The sequence below is a fragment of the Panthera tigris genome, chromosome B1 (assembly GCF_018350195.1).
Source record: "Panthera tigris isolate Pti1 chromosome B1, P.tigris_Pti1_mat1.1, whole genome shotgun sequence".
Classification (NCBI taxonomy): Eukaryota; Metazoa; Chordata; class Mammalia; order Carnivora; family Felidae; genus Panthera; species Panthera tigris.
The window spans coordinates 27,684,428-27,710,797 of record NC_056663.1 but is presented as its reverse complement, the minus strand read 5'-3'; the positions used below and the strand labels follow the sequence as shown (position 1 = coordinate 27,710,797).

Below are 26,370 nucleotides of genomic sequence, written 5' to 3'. Positions count from 1 at the left end.
AGGACAATTTTAGAAAATAACGTCTCCGTTTTTACAAAAATACATGAGGGAACATTTCCTCTGAGAATCAGGAGTAGGCTCTTATGGGAAGATAATGTGGAAAATCCACAGCAAGAAAATTCTGCCATAAAATTACATATAAGAGCTAAAAGGTGTCAGGGTGGAGGGAGTGAATAGAATACTTGAAGCTGTGAAAAATGGACTTCTTATAGTAGAGGGCAAATTTGAGAACTAGTTCAAAGACATAGCTTCAAAAAATAAAAGATTGAAAACGGTAAGCTAAAAGTTGGATGGCGTGTCACAGAGATCCAAACTCTTTGAATAATAATTGTTTCTGAAAGGGGAAAAACAACAAAAAGACAATAGCGTAATCAGAAATAAAGCAGAAAAATATCTTTATCCAACGAGAAGTTTTAGTTTAAAAATGAACAAAATTGACGACAAGAGATCATATTAATTATCTGTTGCTGTGTAACATACTATTCCCATATTTAGCAGTTGAAAACAACAAACATTCATTATCTCACTTAGTTTCTTAAGGTCAGGAATCTGGGAGTGACTCAGCTGGTTGATTCTAGGATTAGTCAAGCCGTCAATCGGAGCAGCAGTCATCTGGAGGTAAAGTTCTAAATTGATAATCAAATTATTCAACAAGCATACTGGCAAAATCTTAAGAGTGAGCAAGGGAAAGAGTCAAACATACATAGATGATAAACATAAACAATAATTTGAAAATAATTTTGAAAGAAATAATCCACATGGTTAAGAATAAAAAAATGATGAGGTTTATGTAATTGGAAAATAAGTAATAAAAACACAGACTAATGAAGCCTGCCTGGAAGGTGTAGAGAAAGAAAGAAATGATGTGCTGATGGTATAGTAGCTGATTTACATTGCTCTGCTTTTTATGTATCAATTTATTGTTAGGATTTTTGGATTGTAAGTGACAGAAACAACTCAGATAAATTTAAGCAGAGGAATTTACTGGTTTAACAGAAGAGTTCAAAGTATGGATCTGGCTCTACTTATGGCTGAGTTTGGGGGGGCTTCAGTGTTGTCATCAGGACTCAATCCTCTGTTTTTGTCTCTGTCTCTCTCTTGCTCTTTATTGTTCTCCTTCAGTTAACGCAAAGGTACCCTCTACCTTTGTGATTCCAAAGATAGCCAACACCTAGGCTCCAGGCCAGCTCAAGGTGTACATCTTTAGAACTAGTGATGTCGGAGGCAAGATGGCACCTCTTTCTCTGTAACACCATCCAAAGGCAGGGGGATGAGTCATCGCAGCCTGGGTTATCGGCTCTTTCAAGAGGAGAGTGGGTCAAGAGAGGGTACTCAAAAGTTAAAAATGAAGGGAAGGCAAATAAGGGGGGCAATGGTCCCTACAAATAATGATACCAACTTTTCCTGGTTTTACTACAAGCCAGGTACATGCCACTTATATTATTTCAGTAAAACCTCACAATATATTTTTGAGGTATTATTATCCTCATTTGACAGGGGAGGAAATTAAGGCTAAGGTTTTGCAACCAGTGAATTACAGATACTCAATTCAAACTCATGTCTGTCTAACTCTAGAGTGTGAACTTAAGAAGGAAGAGGGGAAGTCACACAATTCTGCCATCTAAGCAGGAGCAAACATCTTGGTGTATCTCTCTCCAGATCTCTCTTAATTATGGCTTTCTATTGCTAGTCTTTTTATAATTGTTAGGCTTTACTACTAGATTGAACTGGACAGTCAAAGTGGGATTGTTTTTAATGTAAATAGCAATATTTCTGTAAATTCAAAGAATTTCCTTTCATCTTTTTGTTAGGGATTTTCCCCCTTCCTTTTAAAAAGCTTTTTTTCTAATAAACTTTTTTTAAAACTGAGATAAGCTCATTTTCACCTGTTAATCTTTGCTTATGCCAATGTGTTTTTTGTTAATAATTTTTAGTATGAAATATACATAAAAAGAGAATATAACAAAATGGTTTAAAGAATAGTAATGAACACTTATATACCCATAATGCATATTAAAAAGAATGTTTTCAGAATCCTTGAAGCTATATATCCTTCTCTTCAGAGATAACCATGAACTTGACTTTGGGTTAATATTTCTGTTGTTTTTCTTTCTAGTTTCACTACATATTACATTAATTGTGTGGCTGTGGAAAGTCCCTTGACTGCTCTGGGCTTTAGTTCCCTCATTTGTAAATTGGGCATAATGAGAGTATCTACCTCATAGAATTGTTACAAAGGTTAAATGAGTTCATGTAATATACTCAGATTAGTGCTTGGCACAGAGTACCCACTAAGTAAAATAACTGGCTATTATTATGATTAATTCTTTAAATCATTTTTAAAGTTTATTTACCCATTTTGAGAGAGAGAGAGAGAGAGAGAGAAGAGAAGAGAAGAGAAGAGACAGACAGACAAGGGGCAGAGAGAGAGGAAGAGAATGCCAAGCAGGCTCTGTACTGTCAGTGTATGCAGAGCCTGACGTGATGCTTAAACCCATGAAATGAGAGATCATGACCTGAGCCGAGATCAAGAGTGTACTGAACCATCCAGGCAACCCTAATATGATTAATTCTTAAACAATATACTATTTATATGTTTGTTTTGCTTGTTTTTGAGCTTTATAAAAATGGAATCCTACTGTACATATTCTCCTGTGATGTGCTTTTCTGGCTCAATTCTGTTTTTAAGAGATTTATACATACTGATATAAATAAACAGTTCTTTGTTTTTGCTGCTTTGTAGAATTCCATTGTGTAAATATACCCCCATTTATTTATCTGTTATACTCTTGATGGATATTTGGGATGTTTATTCATTTTCTTGCCATTATACACTATGCCTTTATGTATAGGCTTATACACATTTCCTAGTATACACATGCTACAGTTTCTGTAGGTAATATGCCTCAGAATGTAATTACAGGATTATAGAATATGTACATTTCTCTATCTTCCATAACTCTTTATCTTTCTTTTATTTTCCAGCTCTTTGTCTGTCTATGATGCATTATGGATAATTCCTTCAAAACAACTATAGCAGATACTGTCAATATCCCATCTCTATATATCCCCTTACTGTTACCACATCAGTGCATGTGTGCCTGGCTTCTAACTGCCAATATCTGAATTTCTTTGCTCTGTTTTTCAGAACCCACTTTGCCATTCATGTGGCAGGTCAGACGTGTCTGACTATGTCTTCATGGGAACAATCATTGATAGACTCATGAATACCCCAGTTTCCTTCTCATTGGGTGAAATAACTCTGAGGTATGTGTTCTAGGTTGACTTCCAGAGCACCGTTAGTGGTAGTAAGTTCCAGCTGTCCACAGTGGTAAACTGGCTTGATGATATATCCTTTTTTTTTTCTTTATTTTTTTTAAGTTTATTTATTTATTTTGAGAGAGACAGAGACAGTGCAAGTGGGGGAGGGGCAGAGAGAGAGGGGGAGAGAGAGAGAATCCCAAGAAGTCTTCATGCTGTCAGCACAAAGCACCATGCGGGGCTCGAAATTATGAAACCACGAGATCATGACCTGAGCCTAAACTAAGGGTCGGATGCTTAAGTGACAGAGCCACCCAAGTGTCCCAGTGATATGTCCTTAGTTGGTTGCTTTGCCTTCTCTGTTTCATTTACTTATGTCTTTACTGGTGTTTCTTTCATCTCTTATATAAATTATTTGCATTTAAATCCTTGTCACTCAGGGTTGACTCCAAGGGGAACTCTAATTAAGATATGTCTTCCAGTTCACTAATTCTCTCTTCAGCTGGTCTAATCTGCTGTTTAACTTTTCATTAAGTTTCTAATTTTAATTATTTTATTTTCATTTCTAGAGGTTTTATTTGGTTTCTTTGTAAATCTGCTTCACCAACTTTGATAGTCTCTGATTCCCTTTAATCTTTCAATTTCTCCTTATCTCTTTTTAAAATTGAACATTCGTATTTTATAGTGCATATTTGATAATTTCAACATTATCATTCTGATAATGTTTTCTTTGCCATTCTTTGTGGTTTGTTGTTTCTGCCAACTCTTACTCATGCTGGTTTCTTTCCTGTTATTTTTAGTGACTTTTGATTGGCTGAGGACACTACCTACCTGAGACTACTTTAAATTCTATTTTTGGCTTGAGGTTTTCTGAGTTATACAGGTTGTTTGCATTCTGACTCCAAACTCTCGTAAGTGTAGATTTATGCCTAAGAATTCTTAGGGGTGAATTCTCCCTTTTTTCTTTTCCCTTCCCTTCCCTTCCCTCTTCCCTTCCCTTCTCTTCTTTCTTTCCTTCCTTCCTTTCTTCTTTCCTTCTTCCCTCCCTCCCCTCTCTCCTCCTTCCTCCTTTCCTTTCCTTTCCTTTTATTTTCTCCCTCTTTTCCTTCCCTCCCTTCCTTCTTTTCTTCTTTCTTTCTTCCTTTTTTCCTTCCTTCCTCCCTTCCTCCTTTCCTCCCTCCCTCCCCCATTTCCTTCATTCTTTCCTTTCCTTTCCTTTCCTTTCCTTTCCTTTCCTTTCCTTTCCTTTCCTTTCCTTTCCTTTCCTCCCTTCTTTTCTTCTTTCTTTTGTCCTTTTTTCCTTCCTTCCTTCCTTCCTTCCTCCTTTCCTCCCTCCCTCCTCCACTTCCTTCCTTCCTTCCTTCCTTCCTTCCTTCCTTCCTTCTTTCCTTCTTTCCTTCCTTCCTTCCTTCCTTCTTCAGCTTCACCTAGACCCAAGATTGAGATAATAAAGTATCCTATTGACATGCACTATGGATGGTTCTTTCTAAGTCATCCACTTAGAAAAGGATGTTTGCCTTCATGGGTTCCTGTTTTAAAATATGAATATCTTTAATTCAACCTCCCACCCTGGTAATCTTAGACCCCAAAAGGAGTTCCTAGATTCACAACTATTTACTTTGCTGATTTGAGTTTCCTTACTTTTCTGGCCTCCAGAGAATAGTATTACTTTCTTGCTAGCTCATTCATGTGTTTAAAAAGGTTTTTTTTTTGTTTCATTTTATTATTTTTTATGGATTCAACCATTTTTAGTATACTGTGCTGGCAGAATTTTCTCCAAACACTTGATTCACAATGTTGCCATTTAAAGCAACATGGTCTTTAGGGCTTCTTTAATTTCCCCCCACTTTACCCATCTATCCAAGAAGGATGTATACAGCTCAGTCCCTCTTTCTCTCTCTCTCTCTCTTAAATATGGGACATTTTTATTTTGAAGCCTATATTTGACAGTTCCAATAACAATTTCTTCAACAAATACTGATTGATACTGACCATGTGCTAGGGCTTCAGTGTGAATGGATCAGATGAAATCACCACCCTTGTGGTGCTCACATCCCAGAGGAGAGTGTAAGCTCAGGACTTCACTACTAGTATCCCATTGTTTCTAATGGGCACCTTTGTGATGTATAGTGTAAGCAGTTATGCAAGGTTGGGAAGTGTAGTAGGCAGTGTTTTGTATTTGGTTGCTGATATCTGCAAGTCAAAATAGGGAGAAATTGTGGTTTATTAATTTTTCCACTTGGTAAGGTAAATGATTGTATCTAGGTCTGAAGATGCAAGGTAGACAGCAGATACATGTGGCTAAGCTGATTTTTGTGTATATAGAGGGGAAGAAGGATTGGGACTCTCATTTATGAAGCCTTATGTAAGTTGCTTTAGATATATGTTCTCATTTAATTCTAACCCCCTTCCAAAGAATTTCTATGTGGTAGATATTATCTTTATTTTTTTCCTAATATTTTTTTCCTAATGTTTTTTTCTGAATATTTTTTTCCATTCTTCAATATAAATATATTTTACTTGCTGGGCACATCATTCCTCAGCCTAAAGATGACATTTTCTATCCTTCCCTATAATTAAGTGTAGCTATCACTAAGCTCTGACCAGTGGGGTTTAGAGTGGATGTCAAGTAGTAACTTATGGGAAACTTCCCCAAGATGCAGCTGATATACATTTTACTCTTGCTTCTTAACCATTCTTCCATCCTGCTGCCTAGGATGTATATCCTGTTTAGAACCATGACGGTGAGGCTACACTCTAAAACAAATTGAGAATGGAAGGAGTTATGTCCCTGAGGACTTTTCAGCCGGGTCTCCATACCAGCCTTGGGCTGCATATCTCTGGAACTCCTATACTAGAGAAGAATAAACTAACATCCTAATTAAGGTCTACTGCTATCTATTAAAAAAATTTCCTCCTAAAGTTTGAACAGAGTAGTGCTTTACATTTATGTAACAATGGCTAAGTGAATGATATTTGGTATAAGGGCACTGCTGTGTTATATATACCAAGCCAAATTACTTAGTTGGTTTTTAGGGCTCCTTTAATTTCCCCCCACTTTACCCATCTATCCAAGGTCCCCCCCCCCCCCCCCCACCGTCAGTATCATACAGTTCTTCATTTAGGCCGGCCTCCCTACATCCCCTCATTCACACTGGTCTGATTTACACTTCTAGCCTCACTCTGAAGCACTAGGAGTTAAAGCATGAAAAAAAAAATCATTGAAAGACTGACGAATATTTCAAGCAAGCGCGCGAGAGAGTTAGAGCTAGAGCTTGGATTTAAAGATGAACAGGAAATAAACATGAATGGAGAGGGGAAACAGGAGAAAAGACAAGGCAGTTCTATCAATTTCCCATCCAGGGTGGGTCCCTAGGCAGTCTATTATGTCTTTCAGTAGTTAAATTTTATGTGTTAGGGAGGCCACTTTAATGTGATGAAAGACTGTGAATGGGTCCCTCCTTAACAGTAATGAAACCTTTCAAGACTTAAATTTGTCTTCATTAAGCCATTTCAAAGGTTATGAAGACAGTGCAGATTATTACTATAGGATATCCTGAAGTTTGCCCTTAAAATTAATTTCTTGCTAAAATGGACAACAGAGCAGTGCTAATATGAATTGCTGATTTAAAAATAAAATAGTTTTTTCATACCTTACTTCATTTGTATCTATCATTCTTGTTTTTGGCTTTAAATATTACTATAGACATTGGTAACTGAGGCTTTGGCCAGCTTTTTGAAATGTAGGGAATTATGGGGCACCTCGGTGTCTCGGTTGAGCGTCCAACTTCAGCTCAGGTTATGATCTTACGGTTTGTGGGTTCAAGTCCTGTGTCGGGTTTGAGCTGACAGTGTGGAGCCTGCTTTGTATTCTCTGTCTCCCTCTCTGCCCCTCCCCCACTCACTCTCTTGCTCTCAAAAATAAATATACATTAAAGATATGTTTAAAAATGTTAATCTGAACAAAGTGATAATGGTTTCTTGCTTGCAGGACTTTTCACGGTCCTTGATATGGTGACATTGTGAGTCTTTAAGAGAAGAGTAGAATAGGCAGCCTTCCCAAACTTTGGTTCCAAGACCTGTTGTTAAGTGAGCATCTCACAAAAAAGAGTGCCCTGTGGAAAACCCTTGGGTCACACCGAAACAGGTGACATAGAAATCGTGGGCTGTGTTGTCATGAGGATTCAGGGGCTGTGTGACCGTGCTGTCAATAATCTGACCTGTGAGACTGCCATTATGAGGCACAGAATCATTTCACTTTTCAGCCCAAATAATCCATAGATATTTTAGTCCAAGGGCTAAGGTTATTTTATAGATAAAGGAACTGAGGCCCAGGGAGGTTAAGGAGCTTGGTCAGGGTTGTACCCTCGTTAGTGGGGAGCTGATACTAGCACTCAGTCCTCTGATTCTCAGAGCCGACTGTACTGCCTCAGTAGGTGTGCTGGACTGTAGGGAACACTGTAATTTCAGCTAGTGGAATAGACATTGGTGAGTGAGCAGTGGGGATGGGCTGGTTCAATGTTTACAGGTTTATGGGGATATCTCCATTCCTTCAATCATGTCTTGGGGGACATAGCACAAATTTCTCACCATTCTGGTCGCTTGGATCTGGATGAACTCGAGTTTGTCAATTTCCTGTTAAATCAGGGAACCCAGATCTAGTCCTGATTTTTCAAGTCTGCTTTGACCATTGCAGTGTGCACTGGGATACCTTTATTCTTACTTTGATCGCTATTGATAAACTATTCTTGAGTTAATGAAGACCAAGAACAAGATAATTATTTTTCTAGGATCCATACATCACTCTGGCTAATATTAAGCTTGTGGTTAACTCCAGTTCTGTTTGATGTGACTTACTGTCAAGTTTTCTCCTAAGTTTAAATTAATCAAGTAAGATTAATTTTTTCAGACCTAAATGTAGGTCTTTACATTAACCCTGTTTTATTTCATCTTGGTAGTTTTGGCTCAGTAATTTTGACTGTCAGGATTAATTTTGCTCATTTATTCTTGACTCATTTATTCTTCCAGTTCTTTCTTCTAGTGTGGCGATAATTGCAGTATGCAATTGTAGTATGCAGGCTTCTGATTTCTTTATTTCTCAACCCAACTATGTTTCTCTGTAAGAGGGAGGGGTGGAAACTGAGGAGCATTTATTTACTCCCTGTTATTTGCAAGGTACTATGCCAGGAACATTATGCGTATTTTATTATTTAATCCTCGTTAATAATTGTATATGATCATAACTTCCTCTTCTGTAAAAGGAGAATGAAAGTTCTCATCTCAAACAATTTTGGAGAATGAGTGAGATAATTTAGGTTATACACTGACTACAGTGTCTGGCAGATAGTAGGCACTTGGTATTATTAGTTGTCTTCTGTCCCTCTTCCTTCATCTTCTCTTTGGACAGATAGGGATCAGGACAGAAGACTGTGATATTCCGTTAAGGAGCCGTCTCTTGATGCCACAGAACCACCAGTCCACTCCTACTAGTATTGCTAGTCAGTTTTCATACCATGTGAATATTATTTACGGCCACATTACAAATTACTCCCAGACTTGGCAGCTTAAAATGAGACACGTCTATTTTTTCCCCCATACTTTCTGTGGGTCATGAATCTAAGCACAGCTTACCTGGGTCCTGTGCTTTAGGATTTCTTACAAAGCTGCAATCAAGGTATTGACTAGGGTATATTCTAAAAAAATTTTTTTTAACATTTATTTATTTTTGAGACAGAGAGCATGAATGGGGGAGGGTCAGAGAGAGAGGGAGACACAGAATCCGAAACAGGCTCCAGGCTCTGAGTGGTCAGCACAGAGCCCGATGCTGAGCCCGACGCGGGGCTTGAACTCACGGACCGTGAGATCATGACCTGAGCTGAAGTCGGACGCTTAACTGACTGAGCCACCCAGGCGCCCCAGGGTATGTTCTAATCTGAAAGTTTGGCTGGGAAGGAATCTTTTTCAAACTTACTCATGTGACATGAATCAGTTCCTGGAAGGTTGTTGGATTAAGGGCCTCAGTTTGTTTGTTTGTTTCTTTCCTTTTCTTTTCTTTTTAATCTTTTTAATGTTTATTTATTTTTGAGAGAGAGAGAGACAGAGCGTGAGCAGGGGAGGGGCAGAGAGAAAGACACACACACAGAATCCAAAGCAGGCTCCAGGCTCCGAGCTGTCAGCACAGAGTCTGATGTGGGACTTGAATTCACAAACCATGAGATCATGACCTGAGCCAAAGTTGGATGCTTAACCAACTGAGCCACCCAGGTGCCCCAAGGGCCTGTTTCTTGTTGGCCTTCACGTGGAGGCCACCCGCAGTTCTTGGTTATGTGCACCCCTTCAGCTTGCTTCACCAGAACAAGCATATGGGAAGAATTAGAGAGTGTGAACAAGACAGAAGTCCTAGTACCACCCTGAAACTCTGGCACACAGGACCCTTGCCCTGGGTCTTGTGCTTTAAAGGGCTCCATGCTGGTCCTTCTTTGGTCCTTCTCCTCCTCCTGGAGTGAGGAGTCCTTGAGATCAAGAGGATATAGCCACCTTATATTTCTTACTTCTAGGACACATTTCTGGTATATGAGACTTCAGAATTTCCTGCCCAAGTGGTCTCAGGTCAACTTCCAAGGCTTGAGGACTCTTTCCTGGGTCTTTTCTTGCTGGGGTGGAGGATGCTGACTTTGCATGCACACTTGGGCCAAGGGATGGCTCAAGTGTTGACTGTTTCAAGGCTAGATGGAGCTTTCACATGTGGCCTGGATTGTCTCCGTGTGTGCCCTGGGTTCTTGTGGTGCAGGAAGGAATTGGAGATGGAAAAGAAGGGAGAGCGGGCCACTTTCAGGCATGGATTTCTGGGACTCTGAGGATTCTGGATTTAAGTATATTTGTTCAGGCAGAAGTACAGATGTTTTCACTAATGATGTTAGTTTGATATATAACTTTTAGACATTTAGATATATGATATATGTGGGCTTCCATTTGTACTCTTGGCCAAGGATCTGCAAATATTAGGGATGAGCTTGGTTCCACGACTGCATTAATAGTGCTGCTGCTTTAACATTTATGTCTGTGTGGGCTCATTGAGTCTAGATGAAGTGTTTGCAATTAAAAAAATGTTTATTTATTTTGAGAGAGAGAGAGCAAGTATGAGTGGGGGAGGGGAGAGAGAAAATCCCAAGCAGTCTCTGCCCTGTCAGTGCAGAGCCGGACCCCTGGGCTGGAACTCATGAACTGTGAGATCAAGACCTGAGCTGAAATGAAGAGTCAGACACTTAACTGACTGAACAACCCAGGTGCCCCTGAAGTGTTTGCAATTAAAAAAAAAAAAAAGAAAATCAAGAAATAAAGCTGTATTTATAGATAAATGAAGTCTTATCTGGGACCTCAGTATATAAATATAGAGATACAGGATTATTCTGGCTGCCAAAAGAATAAAAGCTCAGAACTCTGTTGACTCAGGGACTTCCATCCCCACCCTGATCCCTCCCTCAGAGTGGCCTTGAGGCATAGCTTTGAACTCCAGGACTTCACAGACAGATTCAGTTTGAAAATTATGGCTTTATATTAGCTTCTTACACTGGTGTTGGGCACACGTGTGTTCTGTGAACCTGCCTTGAAATGGTACTACATAATCAAACAAGTTTGGGAAAAACAAGGCACTGTTAGACCTCTTTGACAGTCACAGGGCACAGCAAAGTGAAATTTCTTTCCCCCTCCCTAGCTTGTTCAGAAATAATGACATACAACATTGTGTAAATTTCAGGTATACAACGTGACGATTTGATATACACATATATTGTGATAACCACACAAGGTTATCACAATAACAACAGTAAGTGATGACCACAATAAGGTTAGTTAACACATCCATCACCTCACATAATTATCTATTTTTTTTTATTGTGGTGAGAACTTTTTTTATTTTTTATTTTTTTATTTTTAATTTTTTTTAAATATGAAATTTATTGTCAAATTGGTTTCCATACAACACCCAGTGCATCCCAACAGGTGCCCTCCTCAATACCCATCATCCACCCTCCCCTCCCTCCCACCCCCTGTCAACCCTCAGTTTGTTCTCAGTTTTTTAAGAGTCTGTGGTGAGAACTTTTAAGATCTATTCTCTTAGCAACTTTCAAGTATACAATACAGTGTTGTTAACTAGAGTCATCATGCTGTAATTTGGATTTCCAGGACTTACTCATCTTGCAAGTGGACTTTGCACCCTATGACCACCTTCACCATCAATCTACTCTGTTTCTAGGAGTTTGTTTATAAGATATAATATAATATAATATAATATAATATAATATAATATAATCATAAGGTATTTGTCTTTTTCTGTGTGACTTATTTCACTTAGCAAAATGCCCTCAAGGTTCATTCATGTTATCAAAATAGTAGGATTTCCTTCCTTTTTAAAATATTTCATTGGAGATCATGTACAACAGAGTGATTTGATATATGTATATATTGCAAAATTACCACAATAAGGTTAGTTAACACATGTATCACCTGACATAGTTATCTTTTTTTTTTTTTTTGTGGTGAGAACTTTTAAGATCTATTCACTTAGCAACTTTCAGATATACATATTTTATATATATATATATATACTTTATCCATTTTATTTATTATATTTTATCTCTATACATTTATTCTATATGTTTATATCTATTATATATTTATATATATTTTATTTATCCACTTTATATTTTCTCTCTATATATTTATATCTATTATATATTTATATCTTTTATATATTTATCTATCTATATTTTATTTTATCCATTTTATTTATCTGTTCATCCATCAACAGTTTGGTTGTTTCCATATCTTGTCTATTGTGAACAATGTTGCAGTGAACATGCAGATATTGCTTGGAGATAATGATTTTGTTTCCTTTGGATATATACCTGGAAATGAGATTGCTGGAACATATGGTAAATCTATTTTTAATTTTTTGTGGAACCTCTATACTGTTTTTCATAGTAACTGTACTAATTTACATTCCTACCTAGAGTGTACAATTCCACATATTATCTCTCGTCTTTTTGATATTAGCATTCTAACAGGTATGGGGTAGTATCTCATTGTGGTTTGGATTTGCATTTCCCTGATGATTAGTGATATTGAACTCCTTTTTATGTACTTGTTGGTTTTTTGTATATCTTCTCTAGAAAAATGTCTGTTGAGGTCCTTTGCCCATTTTAAAATCAGATTATTATTTTTGCTGTTGAGTTATAGGAGTTCCTTCTGTATTTTGGATATTATCTTCTTATCAGACATGTGGTCTGCAAAAATTTTCTCCCATTCCCAAGGTTGTCTCATGATTTTGTTTCTTTTGTTGTGCAGGAGCTTTTTAGTTTTGTGTGGACCCACTTGTTTATTTTTGCTTTTGTTACCTGTGCTTTTGTTGTCAAATCCAAAAAAATCATTGCCGAGGGAGACACAGAATCTGAAGCAGGCTCCAGTCTCTGAGCTGTCAGCACAGAGCCTGATGTGGGGTTTGAACTCACGAGCTGTGAGATCATGACCTGAGCTGAAGTCAGTCGTTCAACCGACTGAGCCACCCAGGTGCCCCAGTATCATACTGTTTTGATTGCAACAGCATTTAGTATAGCTTGAAATCAGGTGATGCCTCTGCTTTGTTCTTCTTTCTCAGGATTGCTTTAGCTATTTGGGGACTTTTGTAGTTCCATACAAATTTTATGATGTTTGTTTCTATTTCTGTGAAAAATGCCATTGGAATTTTAGTATGGATTGCATTGTATCTATAGATGGCATTTTAACAACACTAATTCTTCTGGTTCATGAACACAGGATTATCTTTCTATTCATTTGTGTCTTTCATCAAAGTCTTGTAGCTTCTTGTGTAGAGATCTTTTACTTCCTTGGTTAAATATATTCCTAGGTATTTCATTCTTTTTGATGTTGTTGTAAATGGGATTGTTTCCTTAATTTCTCTAATGGTTCATTATACATATAAAGAAGTACCAATTGATTTTTGTATATTGATTTTGGATCCTGCAACTTTGCTAAATTCATTCATTAGTTCTAACAGTCTTTTGAGTTGAGTCTTTAGGGTTTTCTATATATAATATGCCATCTGTAAACAGAGACAGTTTTACTTCCTATCTGATTTGGATGATTTTGATTTCTTTTTCTTGCCTAACTGCTCTGGCTAGGACTTCCAATACTATGTTGAATAAAATGGCAAGTGTGAGGATGCTTGTCTTGTTCCTGATTTTAGAGGAAAAGCTTACAACCTCTCAGTGAGTATAATGTTAGCTGTGGTCTTGCCAAATATGGTCTTTATTATGTTGAGGTACATTTATTCTGTAACCAATTTGTTGAGAATTTTTATTATGAAAGAATGTTGAATTTTGTCAATACTTTTTCTGTATCTATTGAGGTGATAATATGACTTTTATATTTTTATTAATATGATGTATCACATTGATTGATTTGCATATGTTGAACCGTCTTTTCATCCTAGAGCTGAATCCCACTTAATCATGGTGTATGATCCTTTTAATGTGCTGTTTTAATTCAGTTTACTATTATTTTGTTGAGAATTTTTACATCTACATTCATCAGAGATATTCGTCTATAGTTTTCTAACCTGGCTTTGGTGTCAGGGTAATCCTGGACTCATAAAATGAGTTTGAGAGTATTCCCTCTTCAATTTTTTGGTAGAGTTTGAGAAGGATTGGTATTGAGTCTTTTCTAAATATCTGATAGAACTCACCAGTGAAACCATCTGGACCTGGGCTTTTTTTTTTTTGGAGGCTTTTGGTTACTGATATAATCTTCCTAACTTGTTATTTGTCTGTTTAGATTTCGTATTTCTTCATGATTCTGTCTTGGCAGCTTGTGTGTTTCTAGGAATTTATCAGTTTCTTCTAGGTTGATGTGTCATTGTTCATGATAGTTTCTTATGATCCTTTGTATGTCTGTGTCATCTGGTGTAATGCCTCCTCTTTCATTTATAATTTTATTTATTTGAGCCCTTTCTCATTTTGTCTTTCTTAGCCTCGTTAAAGATTTGTCAGTTTATTTTTCAAAGAACTAGCTCTTAGTTTTATTAATATTTCCTATTCCCCTTTTTATTTATTTCTGCCCTAATGTTTATTATTTATTTCTTTATGCTAACTTTGGGATTAGCTTGTTCTTCTTTTTCTGGTTCCCTGAGGTGCAATGTTAGGTTGTTTATGTGAGATCTTTCTTTTTTCTTGATCTATACATTTATAACTATAGCTATAAACTTTCCTCTTAGAACTTCCTTTGCTGTACCCCATAAGTTTTGATATGCACTACCATTTTCATTTGTCTCATTCAGTTCAGTTTGGGGTACTGGATAGGTCAGTTGGTAGCACCTGCTGGCAGGTGGGCTTATTATTAGGATCTCTAGACAGGCAAGGCCACTGCCTAAGCTCTGAGGTTGGGAGAGGAGAGGTTGCCTAAGCCTAAGAGGTTGGATTGGGAGAGGTTGCCTAAGCTCTGAGGTTGCTGGCTGGGGTGTATGGTTGGGTAAGCCTGTTGGCTGGGCTCCATGTTCAAGGTGGGGCTCTGGGTGGGCTTCTTGGTCAGCTGGGGCTACTAGCTGTTTTGTGGTCAGGTAGGGTCATGAGCTGGGCTCTGTAATCATCTCTGGGCAGGCAGAGTTGCAGGCTGTATTCACTGTCAAGGCAGTGCCACTGACTGGCCTGCACAGTTGTACAGGATTGTGGGCTAGTGCTCCACAATTGTTCCTGTTCTCTGTGATCAGGTGGGGCCACAGGCTATACCTTGAAGTTGGGCTGGGTTGCTGGCTGAGCTTTACAGTCAGGTAGGCTGTTGGCTGTGCTCTGCTGTTGGGAGAGGTTGCTGGTTGGGCTATCCAGTTGGGCAGGCCCTCCAGCTCTATCCTGCAGTTGGGTGGGTCTGGAGACTGTGCTTCACAGTTGAGCAGGATCACTGTCTAGAACTCTCTTGTTGGGTGGAGCTGCAGATTAGCTCCATGATTAGACACCATCATTGGCTGGGCTCCCTGACTAGGCAAGACTACAGGTTGTGTTCAGCAATTGAGTGGAGATGTACTCTCAGCGGTGCTGTTGTAGGCGGGGCTCTGAGGCTGCTCAGGATGACTGCTCAGGCTTCCTGGTTATGTGGGGCCGGAGGCTATGCTCAACAGTTATGCAGGGCTGCTAGCTTGGCTCTCTGCCTGGGTGGGCTGTAAACTGTGCTCCATGGCTTCCAGGCATCTGTGGCCATGCTTCCTGGAGGGATGGGATTGTGGGTTATGCCCAGCAATTGGGTGAGGGCGTCAGGGCCTCAGCATTGGGTCCACGCTGGTATAGCCCTGTTAGCTTGGGATCCAAATCTGGCAGCACTGGCAGTCAAACTCCCTGGATAGACGGAGACACTGGCTCAGGTGTGTAGATAGGCAGAACCACTGGCAGGTGTCTTTGCTTGGGCACTGCTGCAAGCCAAAACTCCGTCCACCAAGATTTAAATGCTGGTTGCTATAAGGCCCGTCCTCTGCTTCATCTCTATTTAATCCCAAGTGGTCAAACTCTGCAGCTTTTCCCAGCAATCCCTGTGAGGTAAGACTGAGTAGACCTCCTGGGAAGCATTCTGAAATGCTGGGGAGGGTGGATGTCTGCTTTGGGTTCTCTTTTTCCTACTGAAGAAACTATAGGCTCAGGGGTGCCTTCCTGCTGTGGCACTGTGCTGGCCTGGGGGTTGGTTAATGAGTTCAAAGTGAAGCCACTTTTCTTACTCTTTTAATGAGGTCCTTCTTAGTCTCTCTGCTCCAAGGGCTACTTCAGCCTCACCCCCCAGGTTTTCAGATTTTACAGTGATGTCTGTCTATGGATAGTTGCTAGTTGGTCATATTGTGAGGAAGCCTCAAGTTGGGAATGACCTGTCACTGTCTAGATCCAGGAAAGTGAAATTTCTACAGGAAAGGGACTGGTTTACCTTGTTTCATCTAGACTTTCTCAAGCACATCTTACTAGAAAACTCTTTTCGCCCAGAGGCCCTTCTAATATCCATGCTATCCACTTTGAGAAATGTTGTCAAAGACAATTCCCTAATGTAAAACAGAGCTAGAACACCATGAAGTCTCCTCACTTGTGTTTTCTCTATAAAAATTCAGTCAGTAATTATAAATGGTTCATATAAAATTTATATTTAAAAGAATATAGTCTTTATGGAAATATTGTGATAAATTTCTCATTACATTAAAACTATTTATTGTCACTATCTTAATTTTTTATTATGTATTTTAATAATGTATTTAAAATTGAATTTTGCTCAAAGGAGAAATGTTTAACTGTCACTCATTTATTCAAGGTGTAAAAAGGCCCTAAGCCTTATTCACAACTCCTGACTTATTCTTGCCACTATCTTCTGTTGCTACACTTAAATGTCTTTGTTGCAAATTCTTTTTTTTTTTTTAATTTACATCCAGATTAGCATATAGTGCAACAATGATTTCAGGAGTAGATTCCTTAGGGCCCCTTACCCATTTAGCCCATACCCTCTAGTAACCCTCTGTTTGTCTCCATATTTATGATTCTCTTATGTTTGTTCCCCCTCCCTGTTTTTTATATTATTTTTGTTTCCCTTCCCATATGTTCATCTGTTTTGTCTCTTAAAGTCTTCATATAAGTGAAGTCATATGATATTTCTCTTTCTCTGACTAATTTCACTTAGCATAATACCCTCCAGTTCCATCCACGTAGTTGCAAATGGCAAGGTTTCATTCTTTTTGATTGCTGAGTAATACTCCATTGTATATACTCATGTATATACATCATCTTTATCCATTCATCCATCGATGGACATTTGGGCTGTTTCCATACTTTGGCTATTGTTGATAGTGCTGTTATAAACATTGGGGTGCATGTGTCCCTTCAAAACAGCACACCTGTATCCCTTTGATAAATACCTAGTTGTGCAATTGCTGGGTCGTAGGGTAGTTCTATTTTTAGCTTTTTGAGGAACCTCCATACTGTTTTCCAGACTGGCTGCACCAGCTTATATTCCCATCTTTGCTGCAGATTCTAATGGCAATAGCAAAAGATTCTAATCTTATGTTCGGATACTCTCAGGCTGCCAACATTTATGACTATTTTTTTGGATGTATGAGAACTAATTTTCCATCCAAACAGCTGCTGTCTTTTTCCTCCAACTTGGCATTAATTTGGAAGGTAGAGAGTTATGAGTGCATACAGTGTTTAGATTGGCTGTGGGCTGGGTCCCTCATGATGATCTCTTTCAGACAAGATTCTTAGTCACTTGAATCCTTGTTAGACCTGCAGCAGTGTTATTCATTAATTTCATTTAATACTTCCTTCCATCAAACACGATGGGATACTTGTGTTCCAGCTGTTCTCTTGTGCTAATGTCAACTTGAGTATTTGATTTTTAATTTCACCAAAGCGTTGTGCACAGACTGCCTTCTTTTCTCTCTCAGATTAATTTTTTTTTTTAACATTTATTCATTTTTGAGAGACAGAGAGAGACAGAGCATGAGCAGGGAAGAGGCAGATAGAGGGAGATACAGAATCTGAAACAGGCGCCAGGCTCCGAGCTATCAGCACAGAGCCCCAAGCGGGGCTCAAACTCACGAACTGCGAGATCCTGACCTGAGTGGAAGTCGGACGCCTAACCAACTGAGCCACCCAGGCGCCCCTTCTCTCTCAGGTTTTAAAAGGATTGTAGACGAATCAGGAAAGACAAGTATAGTTTTGTGGGTTTTTTTGGTCTTTTTATTTTTAGTAGGTTCCCAGGAATATGACACTGTGGGTAATCATCAGTTCTGCAAGTGATCTGACCTGGCTCCTGCAGATGCCTCTGGCCCATTCCTACCATCGCTGGTGCCCCTCCCTGTGGATTCTCTGTGGATAGTGCAACATGTGTTGCCATGGGAACCCCCGGGGCACTCACGCATGTGCAACCTGGAAATGTTGGGGTATTAACACTGGCAGGGTGAGCTCTGATCAACGGGCATTGGGTAGATAAAATTTCTTCTCTCTACTGACAGTTCTAAAACATATTTCATATGGCTTGTCAGGTAGTCCTTTAGGACCAAAAACCAGTTGTCAACAGTGGAGGCCAACTTGATGACAGATATTTATAATGGCTCTTCCTCCTGGCCTGCTTTGCTGACACTGTCACTCATACCTTTTTCTTGGAATCACATACCTTTTAAATACTGACACAGGAGTGTTTGTCTCAAGCGTTGCTTTCAGGAGAACGCATGTTAAGATAGTGACTAAGTTATAGTTTTGGTTACCGTATTTCACAAAAATATGGGTTAATGAAAACAGTAATTATTTTATGAATCGGAACTTGTTTCTGAAATAAGTTTAGAGAGCTATAAACAATGAATCAAATTTATTTATACAATTCTCCTTTTGAAGAAGAATTATTTATACAATTCTCCTTTTGAATTCTCAAAACTGTATCCCTTAGCTCTTTCTTACATGCCTCATCTTTAAGAGCATTCTAAGTAAGTATTTAAATAAATTTGGTAAAATTCAGATTCAGTGTGTGACTCTAGCACATGGATCCTGGTACTCAACTCACTGGGCACCATCATTTTCTCAGGGCACTTGTTTTCCAGTATATGGTAATACCGTCTACTGACCTGCATAAATTATAGGCAGATATATCAACATTGATTCTCCTTGGCTGGGCTTTTGTTTTTTATATCTCACAGAAATAGTAAAAGAGGCTAAAAAATAAATGAACACTGCAATAAAGATGAAGAAAAAAGTGAGGGTAAAAAAAATACACCAAATACATGTCATAGGTCCTGGGCAGTGACTATAAGGGTGTTTTAGTTGTATGTGTGCTTCCTTTTGCCAAAGCAAAAGTGTAAATAGCATAAGTAATGATAGTCATAGTGTCCATAAAATACAATTTTACCTTCTTTCAAGGAGATTCATCTGCTTTCCACCAAGATTTGAGAAAAATTTTCTGGACGTTCCACAGGAAGATGAGTGTTATATGATCAGTCAATTAATAGTCACCTGCTATACTGGAAGGAAGAACTTTATAGGACTGTTTCTTTTAGCCAGCATCTTCCATTGTTGCCTAGTCAGCTTTCTGATGGTCACATTGAGTAAATGGAGGGCCACTCATCTTTGAAGCCATCTTCCACAAATACAGTTTTTCCCAAATGAACTTTTAAAAATAATGTTTATTTATTTTTGAGATAGAGAGAGAGAGAGAGTGAGAGGAGAGAGAGAGAGAGAGAGATTGAGACAGAGGGGGGAACAGAGGATCTGAAGCAGGCTCTGTGCTGACAGCAGAGAGCCTAAGGTGGTGCTTGAACTCATGAATTGTGGGATCGTGACCTGAGCCAAAGTTGGACACTTAACCGACAGAGCCACCCAGGCACCCCTCCCTAATGAATGTTTGATGAGAATTGGGCTAGCCTGGAGTTTTCCCTGGGAGTACACTTTAGGTCTAATAGGACACAATATCACTTAAATATACATTTCTTAATATGATAATGTTTCAGGTTTTGGGGTGAAACATGAGTGATTTGTCCAGCAATGAAACAGGACCACATTGTCTGAACAACAGAAAGTTCTTTATCCCTTTTGGTATCTCTCACATTCAGACAGATTGCACCTCTATGACATGATGAGCTTGCTCTTGCGATTAGTTGAATATTCTACGTCTCCATCTTTGTGACATATCTGTGGGGATCTGGTTGTCCAACAGGCTCTGCACTCAAAATATTTCCTCACTCTCTCTTGGGGGCTCGGGTAGTTTGGTTGATGGATCCTCCCTGATGCCATGGCAGTTGTCGGAGGAAGGTTAGTTGTTGGGTGGAAATCTGTGTTCTGACACTCCACTACCAAGGGCAGCCTACAGGAGTGGGTGTGGTGCAGGAAGTGTGGAGACATAGGCTACACTCCTGGGTGGCTGATGATTTCCATTTTATCAGGAGTGTCATGATCATTTCTCACAATATCTGTGTGAGGGTAGGTGATGTCAGCCCTGTTTTACAGATAAGTAGCTGACAGATACTTACATTGAAGACTTCTGAAGTCTTACTTCTCGTTGAGGAAAATATTTAAAAAATTTTTTTTAGTTTATTTATTTATTTTGAGAGAGAGAGAGAGAGAGCGAGCATGGGAGGGGCAGAGAGAGAGAGGGAGAGAGAGAATCCCAAGCAGGCTCCACACCATCAGCATAGAGCCTGATGCGGGGCTCAAACCCACAAACTGCAAGATTATGACCTGAGCTGAAACCAAGAGTTAGACGCTCAACTGACTGGGTCACCCAGGTGCCCCTGTTTTGTTTTTTTAAATTTTCCAAGATAGCCCTTTTCTTCACCTTTTAAAAGATTTTTATTTTTTAATGTTTATTTATTTTTGAGAAAGAGAGAGAGCATGAGCAGGGGAGGAGCAGAGAGAGAGAGACACAGAATCCAAAGCAGGCTCCAGGCTCTGAGCTGTCAGCACAGACCTCCATGCGAGTCTCAAACTCATGAACTGTGAGATCACGACCTGGACCAAAGTCGGATGCTTGACCAACTGAGCCATCCAGGCACCCCCCTTTTCTTCACTTGTATCTGTGGCTTCAAACTTCCAAAGCTAACTCAAATCTCGTTTTCTGTAAAGTTTTTTATGACCTCTTCTGATTGAGCAAAATTTTCTTCCTTCAGGCTCCAGGGGCGCTTCATGCAAACCTTTATTTTAGTTTGTAGTGCGTTGTAGTTATTTGTTATTGTGAGCTCTTTAAGGTCAGGGGCCAATCCTTTTTCATCTCTGTAAGCCTGTTGTCTTGTATGATACTTGAACATAGAGTTCCTTAATGTGACTTTGCCCTAGTGATTAACTTATTCTGGAACTTTTCTTGTGTTGTAAGGGATTACCATATATATGAGATCCCGTTATAGAAACCAATAGTTATTTTTTGATAGACAATAAAAACCAGATTTGATCTTCTTTAACCTTCTAGGAAACCAAGAAAGTCCATTGCTCACATGAGAACCCTAGAGGAATACTAATAAGTCATGTGTTGGCAATGGGAAAGGTAGACAATTCCATAGTGGTCTTCCTTTGTCCCGACCAATACCTTAAAAGCAGATATTAATAAGATGAAAATATTGTGCTTCTAAAGAGTTTTGCTTTTTTGTGCTGGATCATTGCATACAGTTAATGGAAGTCATGAAGAGCTGTGATACCTGCAGAATATTCCCTGGTCAGACACTAAATAGACCTTAATACAAGCTGTATTCTAGCTGTTGACTGATTGGTTCCAAACAGTAATGATTACTTTTATTGAATATTGAAGCTATTTACCCTAAGTCTTTGATTTGGAGTAGCTGTATCTATCTCTGCCAACTGAGTAGAGTAATAGAGGACTACTATGGCCTGAGAGTTTATGGTAATCTTAGTAAGGGGAGAATGGTTATGATCTTTCAGATGGAGAAATTTGGGTGGATTAAGTGACTAGTCATTGTTAGAAAATAAAAGACTGAGGTGAGAGAAGCAATTTTGATAAAGTAAGATGGAAAAAGGCATTATAGCTCAGTTGTACCTATTTTAGCCTGTTATCTTGAGTTCTGAGACTGCTGGAAATAATCAAAGAGATTCTCAAAATCAGGGCCATATTTTGCTCATCTTTGTATCCCTGAGATTAAGCAGAGATTATCAAGCAGATGGTAGACATTGTGAAAGATGTATGGAATGCCACAGTGGAAGGTCTTGGGCTTTGGATCAAATAGACCCATGTTTAGATCTTGTTCCTACCACTTATCATCTGTGTGTTCTTGGGAAAATACTTAACCTACCTGATCTTCAGTTACCTTGTATATAGAAATGAGGATAGCACATACTGCATAGGTTTTGTGAAAATTGAATGAGATCTAATCTGTAATGTGCCAAAATAGAAAGAAATGCTCAATAAATGATAATATATATGATTAGTAAGTTTTTGATGAGTAAATAGAGGTCAGTGCCTCAGTTTTTCCTTATGTGAAATATATTCTTCATATTTTTTTATGAAAGATAAAATAATAATAAAAATGTCTGCATAGGATCTAAAATAGCTCAAATTTGAAGAACAAAGAGTAAGATGCAAGGAATCACTATACCTAATTTTAATACATATTAAATATGTCTTATAATCAAGGCAGCGTGATATTTGTGAAAAGACATATAGATCAATGGAGTAGAATAAAGAATCCAGACTTAGATTCACACAAATATGCCCAACTAATTTTTAAATTATTAAAAATTTGATTTTGGTATGGTAAAAAACACATAAAATTTACTATCTTAACCATTTTTAAGTGTATAGTTCAGTAGTGTGAAATATATGCATGTTCTGCAACAGATCCCCAGAACTTTTTTTGCCCAACTAATTTTTGACAAAGATGCAAAAACAGTTCATTGGAGGAGTGTCAGCCTTTTCAACCAATGATACTAAAGCAATTGGACGTTCATAGGCAAAAAAGTGAACTTGACCTAACCTTCACACCTTACAGTTAACACAAAATGGATTATGGACTTAAATATAAAATGTTAAGCTATCAAATTTTCAGTTAAAAAACAGGGGAGGTGGGTGCCAAGGTGGCCCAGTCAGTTAAGCGTCTGGCTCTGGATTTTGGCTCAGGTCATGATCTCACGGTTTGTGGGACTGAACCCCAAAGTGGTCTCTGCACTGACAGTGAGGAGCCTGCTTGGGAGTCTCTCTCTCCGTCTCTCTATGCACCTCACCCCGACATGTGCACGTGCTCTCTCTCTCTCTCTCTAAATAAATAAATATTTTAAAGAAACATAGGGGAGAGGCACCTGGGTGGCTCAGTTGGTTGGGTGTCTGGCTCTTGATTCAGCTCAGGTCATGATCTCACAGTTTGTGAGCTAGAGCCCTGCATCAGGCTCCACACTGACAATGCAGGGCCTACTTAGAATTCTCTCTCTCGTCTCTCTTCCCCTCCCCCACTCATTCTTTCTCTCTCTCTCTCTCTCAAAATAAATAAATTAATTTGAAAAAATAGAGGAAACTCTTTGGGACATAAGACTGGGTGAGGATTTCAATTACTTAACACCAAAAGCATGATCCATAAAGGGAAAGAAACACTGATAAATTGACTTCGTAAGAATGAAAAACTTTGAATGACCCTGTGAAGAGAATTAAAAGCTAAAAGCTGGGGAAAATATCTGTAAACAGCATATGTAGCAAAGACTAGTATCTAGAATATACATAAAGATCCTCAAATGTCAACTGTAAAAAACACACACAATCCAATAGAAAATGGGCAAAAGACATGAACAGACATTTCATTGAAGAGCACATGGCAAATAAGCACATGAAAAATATGCTTAGCACCATTAGTCATTAGGAAATGCAAATTAAAACCACAGGGAGGTATTACTACATACCTATTAGAATGGAAAAATAAAGAGTACTGCCAAGGGGCATCTACATGGCTTAGTCGGTTGAGCGTCCAACTTTGGCTCAAGTCTTGGGTTTGAGCCTCGTGTTAGGCTCTGTGCTAACAGCTCAGGGCCTGGAACCTGCTTCAGATTCTGTGTCACCTTCTCCCTCTGCTCCTCCCCCGATCACACTCTTGTCTCTGTCTCTCTAAAATAAATAAATGTTAAAAAAAAAGGTAGTGCCAAGACCAAAGGTGGATGAGGATGCAGAGAAACTGCATTGCTCACACATTGCAGATAGTGATATAAAATGGATAGCCACTCTAGAAAAGCATATGGCAGTTTCTTACAAAACTATACATGCATTTACCATATGGCCCAGCAATTGCACTCTTGGGTATTTATCCCAGAGAAAGGAAAACTTATGTTCACATGCAAACAAATGTTATAGCAGCTTTATTTGTAATAGCTCCCAAACTGGAACCAACTCATAGGTCCTTAAATGGGTGAATGGTTAAGCAAACTGTGGCACATCCATACCATGGAGTGGTACTCAGCAATAAAAAGGAATGTACCATTGATGCGCTCGACAACTTGGATGAATCTTAAGGGAATTATGCTGAGTGAAAAAAAGCCAATCTCAAAATGTTAAACACTGTATGATTCCATTTATATAATATTCCTTAAAATGACAAAGTAATAGAGTGGGAAAACAGATTACATGTTGCCAGGAGTTAGGCAGAGGGGAGGAGGTGTGGTGATTGCAACTATAGAATGGTAGCATAAGTGATTCTTATGATGGAACTCTTCTCAATCTTGACTGTGATGTTGTCCACAAATCTACACATTTGGTAAGACTGCATGTATTACACAGAGATATACACACAAACGTGTACATGAACAACCAGTGAGATCTGAATAAAGTCGGTGGATTCTATCAATTTCAACTTCCTGGTCATGATCATGTACCATAACTAAGATGCAACCTTTTGGGGGGCACCTGGGTGGCTCAGTGGGTTAAGTGTCCAACTGTTGACTTCGGCTCAGGTCATGAGTTCTAACAGTTCATGAGATCAAGCCCCATGTTAGGCTCGATGCTGACAGCAAGGAGCCTGCTTGGGATTCTCTGTCTCCTTCTGTCCCTGCTCCTCTCATACTCTCTCTCTCTCATGCTCTCTCTCTCTCAAAAATAAATAAATAAACAAACATTAAGAAAATAATATGCAACCTTTTGGGGAAACCAGGTGGAGGGGCTATGGGATCTCTCTGTGTCATTTCTTAGACTTGCAACTGGAATCTACAATGATCTCAAAACAAAAAGTAAAAAAAAAAAAAAAAAAAAAAAAAAAAAAAAAAAAAAAAAAAAGGTCTGAGCTGGATTGTAAAGTCCACTAAAAATAAAATGCAGATGTAGTGGGATCCCATCTTGTCTGAGGCTTAATAACCAATAAGCAGTCGGGTTTTAAGGTTGCAGTGTTTGAGATGACTAAAGAATTCACTGTCTGGTTGGGAAGAAATCTGCATCTTCTAGAGCAGTACTGTCCAACAGACCTTTCTGTGATGGTGGAAATGTTCTCTGTCTGCACTGTCAATATTGTAGTCATCATTGACTCGTGGTCAATGTAATTGAGAAACTGAATTTTAAATTTTATTTAATTTTAAGTGATTAAAGCTTGAATTTACATGTGGCTACTGCTACTGTGTTAGAGAGTGTAACTATAGAGAAATGGTGGATTCTGAAAATGGGAGGAAGTTTTTAGAGCACAGGAAGCTCAAGGGAGTTAACCCAAACCATGTTTTCTCATTGAAACACAGAAAGTTTCAATCGGAAGAAAAAATTTTCAGTTGAAATTTTGGAAGTCATTGAGTCAGGTGGCTTTAAAGAAAAATGAACCTGGAGTGGAGAGGTAGACACAAGAGACATTACTTTTCCTGTGACCTAGAGCAGTGGCTTTCCCCTGGGGTTGGGCATAATGGTGAACTATAGGAGACCTGAAAGACCATATGAACGTAAATGACATAGAAGCAGTTCTGGACAACACTGAATAGCATATAACTTTGAATTCCCCAATTGGTACATCACATGTGTCCTGAGATTCTTTAGTCCTACAGGGTTAAAGAGTATGGTGCATAGAAAGGATTCTGGTCTGCCAGCCACCCCAATCTGAATTCTAGGTGCTGGTGGGCTGGAGCCCAGAGATGCTGGGCCCCTCTGTGGGCCTCAATAAGAGGATTTCACTAGTGACTTATATGTTTCTTTCTAATTCTCTGGTTTTATTTTTTATTTTTATTTATTTAGCATGCACACTTTAATCCACCAAATCTGAGGATACTCTGTTTGGGTAAGGCTTCAGTGGGTGAGGTGCTGAAGAATGGATATGAATTTTAGACGTGGAGATGTTCCTCCCCACCCCATTCCTTCTTGAAGTGATGAAAGTAGAATTTATATTAATAGTAAAACAATCAGAAGAGAAATCTTCTGTTTGGGGTCTTATCTGGATTGTGATACCATGAATACATTATTTGATTATATTTTAAAATTATAAGGTTAGGGGCACCTGGATGACTCAGTTGGTTAAGCATCTGACTTCAGCTCAGGTCACGATCTCATAGGGTTCCATGATGACAGTGCAGAGCCTATTCTGGATTCTGTGCCTTCCTCTATCTCTGCCCCTCCCTGACTTCCTCTCTCTCAAAAATAAATAAACACTGGGGGGGGGGACCC

General features: G+C 38.8%; 1 long non-coding RNA gene across 1 annotated transcript; it reads left to right on the top strand.

Annotated features, from left to right (window-relative positions):
• Positions 1-5,429: 5,429 nt before the first annotated feature.
• On the top strand, positions 5,430-6,183 carry LOC122237614. Its single transcript, XR_006216199.1, has 2 exons — positions 5,430-5,626; positions 5,978-6,183. It is a non-coding gene; the product is annotated as an uncharacterized LOC122237614 (long non-coding RNA).
• Positions 6,184-26,370: the final 20,187 nt, after the last annotated feature.